The 19,701-nt window shown below is 50.1% G+C and overlaps 1 protein-coding gene across 7 annotated transcripts in view; it reads left to right on the top strand.

Annotated features, from left to right (window-relative positions):
- CNTFR (ciliary neurotrophic factor receptor) overlaps positions 1–19,701 on the top strand; it is a 206,537-nt gene that overhangs the window by 28,571 nt on the left and 158,265 nt on the right. Inside the window, exon 1 of one of the 7 annotated variants that reach the window (XM_042028693.1) lies at positions 13,229–13,283. The exons of the other annotated variants lie outside the window; for them this stretch is intronic. The gene's annotated coding sequence lies outside the window, so the exon portion shown is untranslated. Of the gene's footprint in view, positions 1–13,228; positions 13,284–19,701 lie in introns of those variants that run through there. 7 annotated transcript variants of the gene reach the window in all.

The following is a 19,701-nucleotide window of genomic DNA, read 5'->3' as shown; positions in this document are numbered from 1 at the left end:
TTTATGAGGAAGGAAGGAAGGAAGGAAGGAAGGAAGGAAGGAAGGAAGGAAGGAAGGAAGGAAGGAAGGAAGGAAGGAAATCTCCCCTCCTGTTTTTTTCCAAATCCTCTTCTAATCAGAGGGATTAGGCTGATTGTTGGCATGGTAGTGCTCTGACTGTCCAGTTGATAACTTCCACTCTTTTGTCTTAAGGGATGGAAAGTACCAGCAAGTAGTCTGTTTGCAGGAAATTCATTTAAAACCAAAATTGTGTGATACCCCCACCAAAGCTGATAGTTTCTTGTCTGCCCTTTGGCTGTACAAGACCTTAGGCCAGCAGAACCTCAGGTAGAACCAGTTCCTCTTTTGGTGCTTAAGTGCATAAGGACACCTCATCCTGCTGTTAAGGCCAGGGTCCGTGCACATCATCTGCATTCTCTGCATCAAGGAAACAGTGGGAGTTTTAAGGCCCCTTGGTTGTAAGGCTCCTTTCTTTCCTGGTCTTGATGTAGCCGCAAAGATCTGAGCCTTCAGGACTTTATTCCCTGACTTTTAAGGGTCACCTTGCCTCTTATGACAAAAACCCATGGGCTGTTTTATGATACATTCCAACATTTCTCTGCTCACAAACCTGCTCTCCCTCTCCTATGGCTGCTTGTGTGTGCAAAGTGCTGCTGTGTGGCTGTGAGGTTTTGCCTTTGCAGTGTTTTTTGGGCTGCTCAGTGATGTCTTCAGTGTCTTGGAATGAGGAGTGCTGGGGTAGGGAGCAACATGCTGCTGCATGGTGCTGGGAAGAGGCACCTGAAAATTGTCTCCTCCCAGCATGGGTTGCATTTCTCTGTTCTTGTTTCACTCAGTAATGCCTGACTGAGCTCATCCTGCTCAGGAGAAGTTTGTGCCTGCCTTGCCAGCTCTGAGCCCTTCTAATACGCTTCCCCAGGCATTTATTCCTGTGCTTCCTCCAGAGCTGTCACCAGCTCGGAGCACAAACGTCTTCAAGATTGAGTGGTCTCGTGTTATCATTTGGAAATACATGAGCAAAAACGATTTTTTCTAGGGAACAATAATGACCTTGTTTGCAGGCAATGAGACATCAAGCTGCCTCTTCTAGGGCTCCTCTTGTGTGAGTGAAGCTGAAGCTTTCTTTTCAGGAAAGGATCTCTTGGCTAGTCACACCTTCTAGCAGCACCTGCAGCCACCAGGCCCCTGTGTTAGTTATTTGTCCTGGGAGGTGAATCCTTCCTTGGTTCAGGCATATTCTTCCTGGGGATACTTCCCTAGGAAGGGAAGCTGTGGGGAGAAGGTAAAGGGTTTTCTTCTCCCCCTACCGCAGACTCAGTCTCAGTGTTGAAGCATCCTGATGTCCCTCTAACACCTTGGATGTGCTTGTGCTGTGGGTGGCAAGCAGTGGCATGGCAGGTCTGAGTTTACTCTCCCATTGCTCCTGGAAGCCTGGCTGTGCCAGAATCCAGCTTCAGACTGGCATCTGGCGGGCCCTCTGAGTTGTGCCACTGGCCAGCAGATTTCAAAGCTGGTGGCCCATCGGGGCGCAGTGCAGGAGCTTCTCTTGGCACATGCTCTGCTGCACTTGGCTGCAAGCTCCGTGGTGTCTGCCATCCCTGCTTGGAGGGGACAGGCGTGCTGAGGGTTTGATCTTGCCAGCTGCTGGCAGTAGCACATTTTAATTTCCGTAATGGACCTGGTTCCTGCAGAGATGGTCTGGAGAGAGATAAATCACACGACTTGGATAAGAGAGGTTGGGTCACCAGGTGAAGGAAGAGCCCATCTAGTTTCCCATCCAGTTCCTTGCCCTGTTTCTTGTTTTTCCAAGGCAGACATGCTTCCTGCAGTCCTGGATCCTCTCCAGTATCTTATCGTTTACCAGGCTGGAGATGGTATAGATCACATAATTCACAAATGGAAGATGCTGAACCTGAGTTTCCTGACCCTGATGGGAGCAGGGGAGGAAGAAAAGGAGCAAGAAGGGCTGAAGAGAGGAGGGAGGTGAGGTTTGAGTGAGTGGGAGATGGTTTTTGGGTAAGAGTGAACACGATGCAAACAGGAGCCTGATTCTGCAGGCAGCGAGGCTGTTTAAAGGAAGGTGGTGTGTAGCTGCAGCCTGTCACTTCTGCTTCCCATCACTCTTTCCCCATCTGTCCCCACATTTGTCACAGCAGCTGCAGGAGATGACTCGGAGGTGGGTGATGGTTCCAGATCTGTGCATCCCACCATCCCTCAGAGGAAAACAGCAGTGCTGGGGGTAGTTCCATATGTAGCTACCCTCTGTCCAGGTTGGCCAGGCCTCTTCTGCTTCCTTGATTGAGACTAATGCTATTAAGAAAAAATGCAGTCTGATTTTAGTACAGGGGCTGTGTGCAGCATCCCTTCCGGATCTCCATGGCTCTTCTGGAGAAAGGGACTTTGAATGTGATGCCAAAACAAATTTTTCCCTCTAAGTCTTCTTGTTTATCTGCTTTTTTGCTGTTTGTCTAATGCCTTGCTGCTGAGCATAGGGCCTTTCTGCAGTGAGCTGGCAAAACGTGGTCCCTGAACACTTTTTTGAAAATTTTCCAAGTGGGGAGGAGCTGTGAGACTGTGAGATGCTGTGGTGAGACAATGAGTGGCCTGGGTCTCATGTGTCTGTCCTGTCACCTCCTGGGAGGCTCCAACTAGCCATGACAGCAGAGTAGAAGCAGCCAAAGGTTAGCAGCAACTAACTCCATGTGCAATGGCAAAAAAAAAAAAAAAAAAAAAAAAGGACCCCAAAGCTTAAGAAAATGACTGAAAAGGAAGAAAAACTTCTTCCTTTTTCCAAGTCATCTTTCTGTTAGACTAACCAGTGAGGTACTGTTGCCAGGGTTAGGAGGCAACCTAAAGGAGGGCAGGACAAAATCCACACAAGTCAATAGATGAGAATTGAACTCTACCTCTGATGCCCCAGGACTGCCCAGTTAAATCCACTCTCTTGCATAAGCTCAAGGAAGCAACCTGGGCTGTGCAAATGCCCTAGGGCTTTGATATCCTGGCCTGAGCACAAGCCCATATGTCTTTGCCAGTCCTTCAAGAGCTATTAAGTGGTTTTGGTTTGGTTTTTGTGCATTCCCAGCATCAGTTCTGCCCCTTACCCCTGTGCTGCACTTTCCTGTTTGCTTGGAGCTGATGGAGACCAGAATGCACCTCACAGCTTGTAATGAGCATGGATAATACAGATCAGAAGTGCTCTGGGAAATGATGTTTTCCTTCAATTATCTGTGCTTGTTACTTGTGGCAAGGGGAGGAAGTGTCCCTGAAGGTGAAGGGTGGGTAACAGTTCCTGCAAAACCTCAACACCCTTTTTTGGCTGGTGCTTCAAGTCTCCCTTCCCTCCTCACGGAGGTTTCTTTGCAGTGGTGCCTGGAAGCCACAGTTGTGCTCCAACCTCCACCAGTTAGGCAGGAATGGTTGCAGAAGAGCACCTCAGGCAGTGGAGAGGGAGCACACAGCATGCTCTGCTCGCTGCCCTGCAACTAGCTGCCTTCCTCTCTCCAGACCTGGTTTTGTTTTGTTTTTTCTTCCCCCCTCCTACTGTATCTGCACAGGCTCTAAATCTTTCCAGGCAGGGCCTCTCACTGTGTGAGTGGTGTTGGAGCTGCTGTCCCAGCTGATTGCTCTGGGAATGCTGCAGAGACACAGCTGCAAGTGGATGGTGGGGACAAGATGGCTCAGCACTGACCCCACTGATGTTGAGTGGCAGCACTGCAAGCACACAGAAGTCTGGTGACCAAACAACTTTTATTGGTTCTAGCTGCCTTCAGGAGAAGGTGATGGGAAAGCTGTGATGAAACAGTGAAGGACTTTTGTGGGGAAAAAAATGCCTGGGGCAGGGTTCTCGCTGTGAGGTTGTAGGAAGCTTTATATCCCCAGAATATCTTGCCCTCTTGCATTTTTAGGTTAATAATTCTGTACCTGGGGAAACTGAAGTAGAAAGTGGAATTTAAAATGGGAGGCTCTGGGACGTGTGAAGTGGCCCTGGAGAACTGCATCAGGGAGAGAACCAGGAAAGGAAAAAAATTGTGAGAAGACATGCAACAGTGAGGGAAAGAAAATGAAATATGCTCATATGTGGATTTCTGTGGGCCTGGGAAGAACAGCTATTAAAAACTTTTCTGCAAGGATGCTGCTGGATGCCAGAGGGGAGTGTGGATGCTCTTGAGTTCACAGTGGGATGAATCTCTAAGTTACGGTGTGGAAGTGTCTGAGCTGTATGATGTCAGCCTTTCCAGCTGCTGAAGGAGAAAGGGTTTTTCACAGTACTGCCAGGGAGAAGAAGATAGAGGGGAGACAATAGGTCCATTAAATAGAATTGTTTTCTCACCAATTTCTTTTCCTATCTCAAATGATTGAGATCCTTGCCATCTCTTTATACCTGTCTTTAGCAAGACTGAAAAAGCCCAAAGAGATATGTGGGAGATTGGGAACAAAACATGGCTATACAGAAATAGCTATTAAGGAAAGCTTGAGAGTACTTTGCAAGCATCTCAAATGCTTGGCTAACCTCAGTAAATACTCTTCAGGGCATTAGGGGAATTAATGATGGAATGTAAATAACTGTGTCCCTTTGCTTTAAAAAAAAAAGGTAGTCTGGTGCCAGGGGTGTTGACAGTGCAAAGGATGCCCCAGTCTGAGGGGCAAGACGGACTCCCAGTGAGTTGTTCCTGTCGCCACATGGAGTGGTATGATGTCTCTCCTCTCTCGCATGCATGTTCAGCTCCAGGACGTAGTTCTGAAATGGGATTACAGCCCCAGCGTGAAAGATCCGTGCCATTTATTACTCAGCTCAAAGAGGCATCCTGGGCAGCCTTGCCTTAAAGGTGAAATGAGCTGCAGCTGGAGGGAGGAGTGAAGACCAGGCTTTGGTGTTGCAGATGAGTTTTAGAGTTGTGTCTGATGCAGAGCTTCCCTGACAAAATTGGTTTCAATGTGGAAGCAGGAACGGAAGAACAGGGAGACTTCAAAGTGATGGAGAAAGACATGAAATGCCTGCTCTGACCTGTTAGGGTTGCTGGTTTGTCCAAAGTGATCCTCCCCTTGATCCAGTGAGGATAGCTGACTTGCATTTTAAAAGCAACATAATCTGCTTTCTCTTTTTCCAAATAACCATTGGCTTGACTCTGAGAACATGGGCTTCTCCTCTGGCAAGTCTCTTACATGTGAAATGAAGAGATAAAGAAAGGTGCCAGAGGGACATCTCAGGGTGGGCTGTCAGTCAATGGCCTTGGTGTTGCGGTGCAGGTTGGCTTCTGGTCCATCCTTTTGGCTGGTTCAGGGACGGGGACCAGGGCATCTCCAGCATTCATCTGCCCTCCTCTGTTACAGCTTGGACCCTAATGGGTGGCTTGCAGCTGGAGCTGTCAACCTGGGCATAATACTTTCCACCTCAGCCTAGTTTGCCCTCTTACAGTGACCCACAAGCTGAGTTGTCTCCTTAGCCTTCACTGTGTGGAATCTGGCGGCCCTGGAGGAGAGTCCCACTGCCAGCAGAAATCTCCCTGCACTTTTGCAGGGGGTGATTAAGTCCTCTCGTGATCATCTCTTGGCTTAGTTGAACCAATCGAGCGCTCAAGCCTGTGTCTGCACAGCAGGCTTTACAGTTCCCAATTCATTCTCCTAATTCTTTTTGGAAGCTGTTCCACTTCCACAACCTCTTTTTTTCACAAGTGTGGACACCAGCACTGGAGGCAGCAGCCAGGAATAATCTCACTGCGCTCTAGAAAGAGCTAATATTAAGCTCATGCTGTTCAGGATACTCCCTGGTGTATGCAGGGCATTTTTTTCCCTTAATTATATTACTGCGCTTGAACAGCCTGACTTGTGTGTAGGAGCCGCAGAGGAGATTTGGAATGGTATTTTAGGATATAGGAGGCTCATTTAGGTTAACAAGTGGGCTGCAGTATTTGATAGTGCTGGCATACACGGTGCTCAGCCTGGAAGAGGAGATTCAGCAAAGGGGACACACAGCAAGGAGAGCCAGTTGCCCTTGTGACACTGGGTGTGCAGCTGATACAGCGCGGCAGGGTTTTGCTTGTGCCACGGCCTCGGGTCCGAGGGTAGGGATGAAATAGTGATGATTACGTGGGAGGATCGGTTTTCTGCTGAGCAAGTAGGTGGAAAGTCAGGCAGCAAAATTAGCTGAGTACACAAACAGTCTGGGCAGGACGAGGTTCTCTCCCCTGGGAGAGATTAAGGCATGTGGTGCCTTACGCAGCAGCGATGGCCCGTGTGCACTCGCCGTGCCTTGGCTCTCTGAGCTGACAGTTGTTGAGCTGCTGGCTTTGTGCTCTGTCCTCATCACTCCCAGTCCCTTTCCGGTGACCAGCTGGGGTAGAATATCTCCTGACACATGCTCAGCTCTTCTTGCTGCTCTTTTCCCACAGGTGGTTGAGCACTCTGCCTTCCATCCCTGGGGCACTTGAGCTCAGTTTTGCATCTTGCCTGGATCTGAATGTGACTGTCAGGGTGTGAATGGTGTTGTGGAACAGGCAGGACCCGGTAAGCTCTGTGTCCTGTGGTTTGTGGCAACTGAGCTTTTAACAACAGAGGCTGTACCTGTGAACAGCACATGAGACTTCAGAAATAACTGTGATTGCACTCAGACAGTGTCCCTGAGCTGCTGGATGCAAATGCCAGCACATCCATGAGCATGGAGAAACTGGCATCTCTCTCAGCCTCTTCCCTGACACACAGAGGGGATCACACAGGGGAGGTGATAGGTGCAGCTGAGCATGGCAATAAAAATCGTCAGATCCTCAGCTGTTTGTCACCTGGAAGTGTAGAAATCAAACTTGGTCCTGGCAGTGGGCTGGTGTGCAGTGATTTTCCCTTGCTCACTGTAGCTGTGGTCTCTGTGGGAGGCTGTGGCTGACCAGGGCCCTGCAGGTGGTAGCTGTTTCCAGTACAAGTCTGGTAACATCCTGTCCAAATTCCATGGAAAAACCAAATAGTCATTTGTCGCATGTTTCTTTTTTTCCTGCAAGTGGGTCATATCTGTGCTTTAGTGTCAATACACCCTAGCAGGTGGTAACTTTTTTGCAAAAAAACTTGATGCAGGAATGGAAAACTTCCAGCAAAGTCTTAATCTTACCTTATTTCTGAGAAGGATGAGAGCTCTTCCCCCAAAACTATCTAACAGGATGTAGATAAACACTTGGCAAGGTCTGAATGTAAAGTCCCTTGGTGGGTCAGGATTCACAGTACATGGCAAAGCAATAAGAGGCTTGAAGGTGTCTCAAGTGGCGTTGCAAGTAATCTCTTTAATTCTGCTTTTAATTTATGTCTGCTAATGAGTAGGGAGGAGTGGCAGAAGTCTTAAATTCATCTTGTGTAACTTGGAAAAGAGAATGAAACTTGAGGAGCTGCCAAAAAGAGAAAAAAAAAAAAGAAAGGCAAGGATGTGAAAAGAGTGTAAGGAAACCAAAACAAGAGAGGATGAGAAATGAAAACTCCAGGCTACTGCAGGAGGGAAATTAAATCCTAAAGTGTAAGGAGTTTGGGTGTTTCCTGTGCTGAAAGCATCAGACTTCAAGCATTTTGCAAATGGAGTACAGGGGCCAGGTTTCCTTCTGCGGAGTTTGGTGTGTGCCGTGCTGGGTTCCCATCAGCTGCCTGGCTCCAGATGTACAATTGTCCTGCTTAGGCAGGAGTGGGGATGGGAGGAGAGCTCTCTGATGGCCTCCTTCCTTGGTGTGCACCCCTGGGAACTCTCCGCTGCTCTGAGGCTGCTGGTGTCAGGGCAGAAGTTAACAGTGTGGGTTTTCCAGGTGCTTGCAGATACACAGCTTGACCTGGTTCTCTGGCTGGTTTTGGTAAAAGGGTCATTCTGACTCACATGCTGCTTCTTTGGAAGCATTTAGCACAGGGGTTTGGTGTCTTGTAGCGTCTTTGCCATGGGTGTGTGCCACCCAAAAAGCAGTAAGGAAGGAGCAGAGGGCATGGGAGGAACACGTCTGCATTTTCCGTTCTGTGTTTTTTGCCTCAATTTCAGTCTGAGAAGCCCTAAGGAGATGCCTTGAGGTGGAAAACACATATTGGAGAGGACTGGAATTGTGTTTTGCAAGATCCAAAGGTGGCTTGTGGCTCTGGCACCAAAAGTCAAAAAAGCCCCTGGGCTGTGCAAGTTGAGGGAGCTTTTGCCCTGCCTCCAGCAGACCCACTGAGTGGGGCTTTGGAACCAGGCACCTTAAACCACAACTTGATCTCTGGCTCCTTATGACTGCCTCTGGACAAGGCAGATGTTCAATTGCATTGCTTCCCCCTCGTGTTCACCTGCAGACCCCCACAGCCTTGGCTAGTAAATTACCAGCCTAAACTTCTCCACAGGAAGCTGCAAGGTAAATAAATATTCTCTTTCAGAAACTTCTTTCCCAGTTGAATTGACTCCCTTGGTACTTTCATGCATTTTAAGAAGTCAGAACTGTTCACAATTGAAAACAAGCAATGTTTAGCTCCTGTGAAGGGAAATAGTCAGGTACCAGAAAGACTGTCATTTTCACCATGCTCTTACAAGAGGGTGTTACAGTAAACTTGCTTATTTCACTGGAGGAGACTTCAGTAGGCTAGATGAAAACCAGATGAGACAGGCAGGGTAAATGGATTTTGCTGGGCGAATTGAAAGCAAAGAAACATGCATGTGTGGTGGCTGGTCAAGAATTAACTGTGTCTTGCAGAAACCAGGAATGAATTAGGGACAGAGAATTAGGAAGCCCTGAAACAACATCTGTCCAGCTATATTTAAGATCTCTTCACCTGTGTATGCCTCTGATGACAACTGGATGCAGTGAGCCAGGTGGGTCTGTTGAACTGTCTTGCTGCTTTTTGGCTCTCCATGGGCTGGAGGATTAGGGGTGTTGATCTCCAGCAGGCTGCCATGCTGGTGTAAGGTAAGTCAAGGGGGCTTCCTCCAGATGCAGCGTCCAATGGGGTCAGCATCACTTGCTGGAGGTGGCCAGGAGCTTCTGAGAACCACTGGGGCAGAGTAGAGGAAAAGGTCCGATGTCTCCTGGTCAAGGACCCCCAGGGGAGGAGTGAAACCCAGCCTTGCTTACAGGGGCAGGAGGTTCTGCAGCATTTCCCCACTTTTAGAGGGTGACGCCCAGTGAGCACGGTGTGGGGATCACTGTATCCCTTACTGGCACAAAGCACTTCTTCCCTGTTCCTGATGCAGCATTGGCAAGGACCCTTCCGATGGAGCGGGACCTGACCTGTCTTGCTCACAGCTGTGTGTAGGGCTGGGGAGATTGGGTACTGGAGAGGTGTACAGCATCTTACCTGTGTTCTCTTCTGCAACAGCTCACTGCCATAACATGAGAACAAGGCTCCCGCCCTGCAGAGCCTTGCAGCATCTGAGCAAAATTACATGTTTGCAGAATTATAGCTACAAAAAAAGAACCAAATGCTGCAGAGGTGGTTTCTGTGAGAAGCTGCCAGGAGCTTCCCCTGTGTCCAACAGAGCCAATGCCAGCCAGCTCCAAGATGTACCTGCCACTGGCCATGGCTAGGCCCACCAGCAACTATGACAGAGATTCTGGGACAATAGATTTAAGAAATGGGGGGAAAAATAGCAGTTGCAGCCAGAGAAGAGAGGAGCGAGGGTACGTGAGAGTAACAGTTCTGCAGAAGTGAAGGCTTAGAGGGAGGAGGTGCTCCAGGTGCTGGAGGAGAGATTCCCCTGCAGCCTGCGGTGAAGACCAGGGTGAGGCAGCTGTGTCCCTGCAGCCGTTGGAGATCCATCCTGGACCAGGGATCCACATGCATTCTGTGGAAGACCTCACTCCACAGCAGGTGGATGCCCAAAGGAGGCTGTGACCGTGTGCTGGAGCAGGCTCTTGGCAGGACCTGTGGCCTGTGGAGAAGAGCCCACACTAGAGCAGATTTGTTGCAGGACTTGTGACCCTGTGGGGGTTGCACGTTGGAGCAGTCTGTTCCTGACCCTGTGCAGGGGACCCACGCTGGAGAACTGCAGCCAGTGAGAAGGACTCACACTGGAGAAGTCTGTGTAGGCCTGACTCCTCTGGTAGGGAACACACACTGGAGCTGGAGAAGAGTCTGAGGATTCCAGCCTCTAAGGAGGAAGGGGCAGCAGAGACAACGTGTGATGAACCGACTGCATCCTCTAATCCCCATTCCCTTGAGCCTCTGTGAGGGAGGAGGTAGAGAAAATTGGGAGTGAAGTTGAGCCCAGGAAGAAGGTGGTGTAAGATTTGGTTTAATTTCTCATTACTCTACTCTGATTGGATTGGTAATAAAATACATTAATTTCCCCAAGCTGAGTCTGTTTTCCCAGTGACTGCAATTGGTGAGTGATCTCTCCCTGCTCCTCTTGACCGAGGAGCTTTTGCTGTCTTTTCTACCTTCCCTGTCCAGCTGAGGAGGGGAGTGATAGATGGGCTTTGGTGGGCATCCAGCCCGGTTCAGCCTGCCATGGTGGACTCTGAGCTTTATACCCTGGGGATAACCAGGTGGGACTCCAGCAGAGGAGTGGGCAGCATAGTAGGGTGTGCTGTGCTCCCCCAACCTGAGGAAGGAGCCTCAGAACTGCTGGGGGCTCTGTTTAGTGTGTGGGGACAGCTACAGCAAAACAGCCTTTCTGGTGTCATCCTAAGGTAAACCACCTTGGCAGGGAAAAGTCTGAGTGCCAGAATGAAATATCCTCCTTAATCACACCCCAAGATGCTCCTCCAGCAGAGACTTTTTTCCTAAACAGGAGTGACATTGGCCAGGTGTAATGCACAACAGCGGACTCTTTGTGTAGCAAATGTGACCCAGAGTGTTAGGAAGAGGGTTTTAGTTCTTCCACGTTGACTGTCTTTCCTCCCTGGTGAGCACTGAGGCAGAAATATGCTCATTAATAAAAAAATATTGTGCTCTGCCTCTTGGAAGTGACTCTATTTACTTTAGTAAAGGGAAGTTATATTCTCCATCAGTATAAATCAGGAATAGTTGCCAGTGCTGTGTCCCTTGGCAGGCTGCTGAGCTCCAGCCAGAAATGAGGAGCAGAGGCACTCGAATAGGGGGCAAATAATAAGCAAATTATAAAGCTTATCATTTATAAGCTTATAAAGGAATAAGCAAAGCAGGTAAAAACTGAAGAAAGAGGTAGGGGATCTCAAGATAAGGGAGGCTACTTGGGCAGATGATGATGATTCAGGCTTGGCTCTTGGACTGTTTATTTATGTTTTCTGTGCATTTGAAGCCAAAACACCTGGAGTCCCTCTTCACCACTGATCTTTTGTATGAGGTGCAAGCTGGAGATGTGCTTGGGCTCAAAGCCTTGATTGGAGATTCACAGATTCACCTGGATCTTGCATGCTGTGTTGGAAATGGCTGGACCTGGAAGCCTCTGCTTTTGAGCAGACAGATGCTGGCCATCTCTGTGTGTTGGTTAGTGGCACAGACCAGTTCAGCATTATGGTTGCTGTCAAGGCTGAATGGAAGCCCAATATTTCAGGATGAGAGGGATGGGAGATCAATTTTACATGGGCCCTGGTGGTGAGGGTAAACTAAGTTTATTTCCTCTTTGACAAAAATTAAATCCTTCAGCTTGTGGGGTGTACCAGCAGCACCTCAGTTTTGCAGAGATATCAGTGTCCCTCCTGTTTCCAGCACTACTACAAGGTTCCTTGGGGCCCCATTGCTGTTTTCCTCTGGTCCTGTTCCCTGTCAGCCTCTCCCTTGCCCCACAGCTGGCACAGGTGGTGTCTGGATTTCCTCTTCCCTGCCAAGGTGCTGCCTGCATCTCTCTGCCTGGCAGCAAGCACGTGGATGCCCTCTGAAGGCAATGGGAACTTGCTTGCCTGGAGCTCCCACTAGACTTAGAGGCAGACAGTGCCTTGGGGAGGTGTAAACGATCACTTCCCAGCTGCTGTCATGTCAGCAGAGGCTTGCTATGGAGCCACAGCTGCTGTGGGATGGGGGACAGGCTCTCTGTCTTGCTGGAGGGTTTGTTTTCTCTCAGCAGCCTCCTTTTCTGGGTTAAAGCCTTTGACCTGATGGAATCTGGCAAGCTGGACTCCTTGTGAAGTGTGCTTTGGGAAGAGTGTTGCTTAGTGTTGGGTTGTAGCTGCCCATTGCAAAGTAGCAGCAGGATTTTTACCTGGTGACAGCATTCCTGTGTTCAGCAGCCTGGCAGGAGGCTGCCTGGACCCAGAGCTATGTTTGTTTATCCAGCTGCTCCAGTGGCTTTTGCAGCATCCACTGGGCCCTGTGCCACTGCCAGTGCTGGAGGGTGTTGCATGGGCTGGAGGTGCTTACAGATTTGGTGGTGTCCAGCTGTCAGGCTGTGTCCTCACTGACAGTCTGGCTCCTGGTCTCTCCCTCTACACCAAAAGGACAGGCAGGGCTCTACCTCCCCCAGATACTGCAAGGGCAGGGTATTTTCAGTGTGAGCTACCTTTGTGCCCTTCACTGGCTCAGAAATGTTCTAATCTCTATGCTAATGCACTGCTCCATTGCCCCACACCTCTGGATTCCTTACCCCTCCATCCTTTTAGACCTTCCACCCCAGCCTGGCAGTGCTGTGGGGAGAAGCATCCATTGGGGAATGGGTACCAGACAGCAGCAGGATGAACCGAGGCAGCAGGATGTTGGTGCATCCTAGTCAGCAGTGCCACCTGCGACTGTCACATCTCCTGCCAGCCAAATGCTGCCCGTGGATCCCATCTCCCATGGGCAGGCATGGGGAGCCCATCGAGTGCCTTTTAGCAGGAGGCCAAGGCTGCTTCTCGAAGTTGGGAGAACAATGAAGGCGCTGAAGCAGCCAGAGCACGGCCGGGGGCAAAGGGGGACAGGCAGGCAAGGGGAAGCCATGCAAATGGGGACTTTGATGTGGCTGCAAGGAGCGGGGCTGGAGCATTGTTCCTATCACATCACATCAGTTTCACATTCCTCATGCAGGAGTGATCAACGCTTTCAGGGCCAGACAAAAGAGCGGGGAGATGAACAAAAGCGAGAGGGGGGGCTTTACCTACTGCAGAATAGAGACAGAGGATGAATTGCTCTCTTGGCAAGCCATGGAGATGGGATGGCGGTTGCTGTGCTTTAAAGCACCAGCTTAAAATTTTTCCCTTTTATTTAGAGGAGGGGGGAAAAAAAAGGTAGGAGAAAGGGTTTCCTGTGTGTAAAAGGGGGCATAAATAAGATTGCATGACAAGTATCTGTGGTCTTCTTACATTCTCTTGCCTGGTCTCCCCAAGTGATGACTCTCATCTTATTGCAGAAGTGTCCTCTTGAGAAGAGGGGCCGGCAAACATGGGTTTGACTGAGACTGCAAGGTGAGAATACTTTCAAGGGAACCTTCTCCCAAAATTAGCAAGGTGAATGGGCTTGGATGGGGCTGGCCACATACAGCAGAAGCCTGGGCTCTGCAGACCCGTGAAGGTTGCTGGCATCAGCCCTGGAATGGGGAAGAGCCATGTTGGAGGGAGCTGACCATTGTGCCCAGCCCTCCTGAGCTGGGATGTGATGAGTGGAAGGGTGGAGGAGGTGAGGAAGCACTTAATCTTTGCTACTGGCCATTCTGGGGATCCTGGCTGTTGCTGCAGGGGTAATTTGGTCAAGTCCCTTCACTGGGCTGGGTTTTGCTAGAGCTGGAGAGCAGGCATGGGGTCCAAGGCAGAGTATGACACATGTCCATGCTTGTGTGTGCTTCTGTGCTGCCACCTCAGCCTTCACTGCAGCCCCAGTGGCCAAGCCCAGGGTCACTGAATTCTGGCTTTGCTCACTTGTTTTTCCATCCCTGATGTCTCCTGTCTCTTGCCTGTCACTGACTCCTCTCTGTGAGCCTGGGGTCGCCCTTCCACTTTGTCCTCAGCTTCCTGCTTTCTCTGGTGTGTGCTGTTATCCCCCTCACCTCAGGGAAGAGTGTGTTCTACCAAATCTATATTTTCCCCTTGTGTGTGCTATCTGCAATTTGGATTTTGCCTGTATTAAATGGAGCTTAATAGTTCCTCAAGGATGCTCTAGCCTCTCAGCCTTTCCCAAAAACCTTTTTCCTGTGGAGGCAGAAACCTTGAACATTTTCCCCACCGCACAGCCATCCCCTGCTCTCCCAGCCCCATGCACTGCTCTGGATGCCCCCCCTTAGCCCTGACCCACGGCCCCCTCCCCTCCCTCAGCTCCGGGCCCCTCTGCCTGAAAGGCTGTCAATCAGGCTGAATTGTCTGGTGTTTTTGTGATGTGGAAAGACTCCCACCAAGGAGTCAAGGGCCAGGCTGAGACCTTTAAACTCGATCCCATTTGTGTCTTAAATCAAACAGGAATCCAGATCCTGGGATGGAGGGGGAGGTTTAAGGGGATGCAGAGGCTCAAAAGCCTCCACTGCCCCCCCTGAGTTTTCCTGGAGCCCTTTCCCCACCTGCACTATGTGGAGCAGGGAATGTGCCCATGCCCCTGGAGTTTAGGGCTTGTTTCCCTCTGTAGCCCTCTGCTTCCTTTGGTGCTGGCCCTTTGAACCACCCTCTTCTGCCTGGGGTACATGGCAGAGGTGGTCCTCTGAGTGAGGGTTGAGGAATGTGCTGGGAAGTAGAGACTGCCCTAGGGAAGGGAAGGTTTCTGGGATCTACTGTTGGGAGCATATGGGGCTGGGGAGGTGGGCAGAGCTCAGCAGCATCTCTGGTCTCATCAGTTTGTGGTGGCTGCTGCTGCATGGGAGAATGTGGGTGCAGAGGGCACATCAGTGACTGATGTCCAGATGGTTGCAAGGTTAAAAGCGAGGTTTTAGCCTCCTCCCAAGACCCTATAGGTAAGCTTGACCTTACTGGACTGTTGAAATTGCAAAGAGGAGAGTGCCCTGGTCTCTGTCTCTGGTGTGTCCGTGTCTCAGTGGCTTGAATCACACAGTGCCTGGTGTTACAATTCATCTGCTGGTGCCCATAGAGTGGGGACAAAACCAAAATGAGATGTCCCAAATTCCCTGTCTATTCCCAGAATAGGGCATCAGGGCAGGCAAGGAGTGTTAAACACCCTCTACTTCTCCTTACTGTGTGTAAAGATGGGCCCAGTCTGCAAAAGGAAGATCATCTTACATGGCAGGTTGGAATTTCTACTTTTTTTCTCTAGAAGGGCGTTTGACAGCAGCAGAGCTAGGGCTGCCATGAGGTTGAGCCCCATTCCATCTCACAGGGTTTGCTGGGGGCCCTTGACCTAGGGCTGCTGCAAAGAGGAGGGAGAGCAGCTCTGGGTGGGGAACCAGCTTTTTCAGCTCAGTTCGTGGTTTTCTCTGCCTGCTCATAAGCAGAGAGTTTGCTATTCTTTTTTTTCTTCCAGCTTCTTTCCAAAGTCCACATAGGTCAGAGATTTCATTTTGTCTTCCCGAGGGAAAGTTGCAAATCTCTCTTCCCCTGACACAGCCGTGTTTTCAGGAGAAGCCCGGAGCTGCCTTAAGACATGTACAAGCTCAGAAATGCAGTGGCTGTGTTTATTTTTTGTGTTCTGGGCAAAGTCAGAGCTGCTGCCGGTGCTAAGTAAATACAGAACTACCCTCATGAATGACTGTATTAGCCAGGGCTGTACTTGCTGCCTGCATGAAACCAGATGGATCTATCTGGGGACTGGAACAGCAGCTTTCTTGTGACTAGCAAAGGCAGAGCCACTGGCATTTGGATTACCAGCTCTCCTGTGCTTTTAAGAGAGTGCCAATGTTTGACAAAACCATTAAGTTAAATTAAGCCCTACGTGTTTCAAATGGATTCTGAGACTTCTGGCTGACTCATTAGCAGAGCTGTCTCTTCTCCCTTTCGTCTTTCTCTACTTTTTTTTTTTCCCTTCCCCCTCCTCCATTTAATTCCCTCACTGTAGCTAGTTTTAGTGCTGACATTTAAAAGCAACATGTGGAGACACCAGGAGAGACCTGGCATTGGGATGGCACTGCTGTGAGCCCAGACATGCCCGGTCCCGCTGTGGTGGGCAGGGAGGATGCTTGGAAGGTGTTTGCTTGAGGCCAGCCCTGGGTCACACAGAACCTGCCTATGGGTTGGCCAGGGATGCTCCGGTCCCTGCAGAGCCCACGGCTGCTCTGCTCCTACCCATTGCCAGTGTTATTTATGGCCGGGGTTGCTGCTTTGCTGGGCCATTTCCAGAGGGCAGAGAAGGGTGCCCTGGGCTCCCCGGGGCTCGCAGCGCAACGGCAGGGATTGCAGGCAGCATGGGTGGGAACAGGGGTAGGGGCAGCACGGTCTGTCCGAGTCACCTTGACTTGCCTCCGGCGAAAGTGAAGTACTTTAAAGAGGCACAGGGCGATGACCTTGTAAATGGATGCATGACCCAAGTGCTTCCCTGTGGCGTCGGCTTCTTTGTGTCCCTGATACTGCTCTTCACGCCTGTGGGGAATCACGGGGGCTGGGGGGTGGTTGCTGGGGTCTCATTTGCACAGCTGCGTCTCAACTGTGCAAGCTCTGCTAGTCACTGGTGTGAGAAATGCTGTCAGCCTTTCCCTGTCCCTCTAACGCAGCTTTTCTTGGGGCAGCAGAGTATCTGTGGGACCTCGCTCTATCTACTGATGGAGCTGTTGCTACCCTGGAGCATATTTTGGGAGTGTACTGTGAAGAGGGTGAGCATGAGAGGGGCACCAGCACCTATGCCACTGGGATTTGGAGGAATGGATGAACTCTGCATGAGGACCAAAGGCAGCTGCTTCACTGCAGCTGTGCTGGGGTTTGAGTGGTGTCAGGAAAGGGGGAGAGTGGTGGCATGGGGTGGGCTTAAAGGCCAGGGATAAAAAAGCACTGAATAGGATTGGAGTGAAGGTTTTCCAAGCAGTAAACGTGCTGAGGTGGACCTGATGGAACTTGTGGACTAAGGAGAAGATACAGCAGTTGGATGGTGAAACAAAGCTGGAAACGGCTTTGTGCTGGTGTCTGAGGCTTTGCAGTACTCTGGTGTGCTGCTCTGTAGTCCTGGTCCGTGGAAGCACACTGTGCCCAATGCTGTACTGGCAGACAACATCCCATATAGAAGCTCCTGTTCCTCTGCCTGAAAACTTCAAAATATCAGTTGCAGATGATGTGGCGACTGCAAGCTTTGGAGAGTCTGGTCCGCACTGCTGGAACAGCCTTCCCACTGAGCAGGTCACTGCTCTTTGCACTGAAGTGCCCTCAAGCCCCTCTGCTCCTGTGCACCTCTTGCCCCTGGGTCTTTGCTGCCTTGGCCCCATGTTTATCAGGTCACTGTGAGATGTGGCCTCTTGACGCACATGATCTCCCCTCTTGCTCTTCCTGTCACAGGCTGTCTGGAGAAGAGCCAGGAGCCGCACGAGGGGAGCTTTCAGCAGATCAACATGATCTGGTCTCAGGTGTGCAAAGCTACAGTGTTAACCCACGGAAAGCACATCTGGGTGAAGCCATGGGAGAATGTCAGCACCGTGGAAGCTGCTCCCATTGACAGCCAGAACATGGTGCCTGTCACCGTATCTCCCTGCTGTGGGCACAGCCCCCACCCCCCATCAGTGTCTTGTTTCTCTGGGTGCTCTCTCGTTATTTCCATGTTCATTAATGCTGATACGCTCAATTGCATCAGCTCATTTCGAGGGACCAAGTGCAATCCTGTGCCTTCATTTGCATCCCCGCTGCCTAGCTGTTGCCCAGGCAATGCCAGGTGCTTTGACATCATTACCCAGCCAACTGGCATCCTCTCTGCCCCATTAACCTTCCTGTAATTGACTTCAAATTGAACGGGGAAGGGAAGGGGAGGGGAAGAGGGAAACTGTCTTGAAATAGTGACTGTTTGCACCACCATGGAGTAGGGCTCTTTGTTTTTTGAAGGGAAAACTGTGACAGTTGTTTACAACTGGATACAACTAGATTTGGGAAGGGTTTCTTGTCTGTTAGGAAATTGTGCAGTTGGGAACAGTGGGTCTGTGCAGCTTGGGGAAGGGAAGGTGAAGCACGATGCTGGGGGCCATCACGGCAGTTTTGAGCCTCAAGATGGGTAGGGAGAGGCAGGAAATAGGGTGGTTTTTGTAAGCACTAAGGGACAGGGCAACAGACCATGGCCCAGTTTGGGGTCAGCCAGTCAAGCACAGAGAAGTATCTTGTCCCCATGTCAAACACTGCAACAGGAATGGGAGATGGGAAAAAGTCCAGTTTTTGAGATGCTCAGCCCTGACCTGCAGAGCCTCTGTACCTGAGCTGGTTGGTCCTGTGCGCCCTGCATGGCATTAGATTGAGATCTGGGTCAGACTACACAATATTCTATAGCTCTGATCCTAAATCCATTCTGGTAACTAGAAATACTTTTTTTTTTTTAAATCTTAAACTTAGATATTGAACTTCTCTGGAGTTTTTCCCATTTAAAGGTAGAATTTGGTTTTGTGCCATTTTTGTTTTGTCCTCTTTTGAGCCAAAGTCACCTAAACAGATGCTTCACTACAGAGTCTACCACTGAACTGGCATCTTCTATCAACTTGAGTCAATTTTATTTATTCACCTTCTGCTTGCACAGCACTGCGGTCGCCAAGTCTTCCTGTGTTTGCTCATGACTTGTGCTGGATGTAATTCGTTAGGCTTAATTGAGCTGCCAGAGGAGAAGGGCAGTGTGAGAGTGGATGGATGGAAACCTTGGCATCAGCTGCTTGATTGCCAAACCCAGCAGAACTGGTCCTGCTCCAGCAGAGCCCCTGGACAAGGCAGGTCTGTCCAAAGTGGGCAACTGCTGAGCTTCCCTTGCAAGAGAAGAACTTCCCATGTGCTTCAAAGTTGGGGCAAAGGGGTGAAATGCTTAGAACTTTACTGCCTCTTATTAAGGAATGCAATATTTACTAATATTATTGTTTTATTATTTATTACCTGTTACTTATTAAGAGAGGAGGTAATTCTGCACTGTGTTATTAGCTTTTCAGAAGGCAGAGCTAAGGAACTTGTGGCCGGAGGGATTTTTTAAGCTCTAGGATCTCAGATGGCACGATCCTACCTGCCTGGCATGGGTTGGTTCTTGCATTGCTTCATCTCCTCATTCCCTGCAAGATGCAGGAGTCTGCACAGGACCAGACAAACCTGGGCCTTTTTGTACTTTTGAAGTGCTGCTGGGTTGTGGTGCTAGGAAAACTGCTGATCCCCTCCAAGAGCAGAAATCTTTATTTGGGGTGAGCCCTGGGACTGTCACCCCTAATTGCTGTGTTATAGAAAAAGTCTGATGAAGGCAATCACTGGCACTGGTGGATGGTGGGTTTGCGCTGGGGAGAATGTTCGAACCTTTGGTAGTCACAGTGCTCGGAGGCAGGTCAGGGATGGAGGAAGTAAAATATTAAGAGATCTCTGGGCTGGGGTGTGCAGCTCGAGCTGGAAGTGCCTCAACTGTGCCCTCAGCTCTCTTGGGCATCTCAGGCCCCTCATTTTGCACTTGCAGTCAGTGAACCATCATGTGAGGGGCACAGCTCTGCCTCTGTTTCCCCTAGAGCTAACAGAGCTTAGTATCAATTAGCAGTTTAATAATTAAGTAATTAATAACTTGCTGCCTCTTTGCTAAATGGCTTGCAGAGGGGCTGACACAGGAGGCTCACACAGTCTGCAACATGCTGTCATCAGCTGCTGAGGAGCATCCCAAGATCTGGGGGGTGGGTTTGGACATGGGTGTTTTCAGAAAGCAGGGCAACAGCCCTGGCAGGGGGTTTGGGATGCAGGCTCTCCTGGAGATGAGTCTGGGACCTCAGAACACTAATGCTTTTCTGTCTTTGCATCTAGGAGTGCTGGCTGATAA

The sequence above is a fragment of the Corvus kubaryi genome, unplaced genomic scaffold (assembly GCF_017639235.1).
Source record: "Corvus kubaryi isolate FWS band 111438036 unplaced genomic scaffold, C.kubaryi_AGA036_p1.0 37308, whole genome shotgun sequence".
Taxonomy (NCBI): Eukaryota; Metazoa; Chordata; class Aves; order Passeriformes; family Corvidae; genus Corvus; species Corvus kubaryi.
This window is presented reverse-complemented; position numbering and strand designations above follow the sequence as displayed.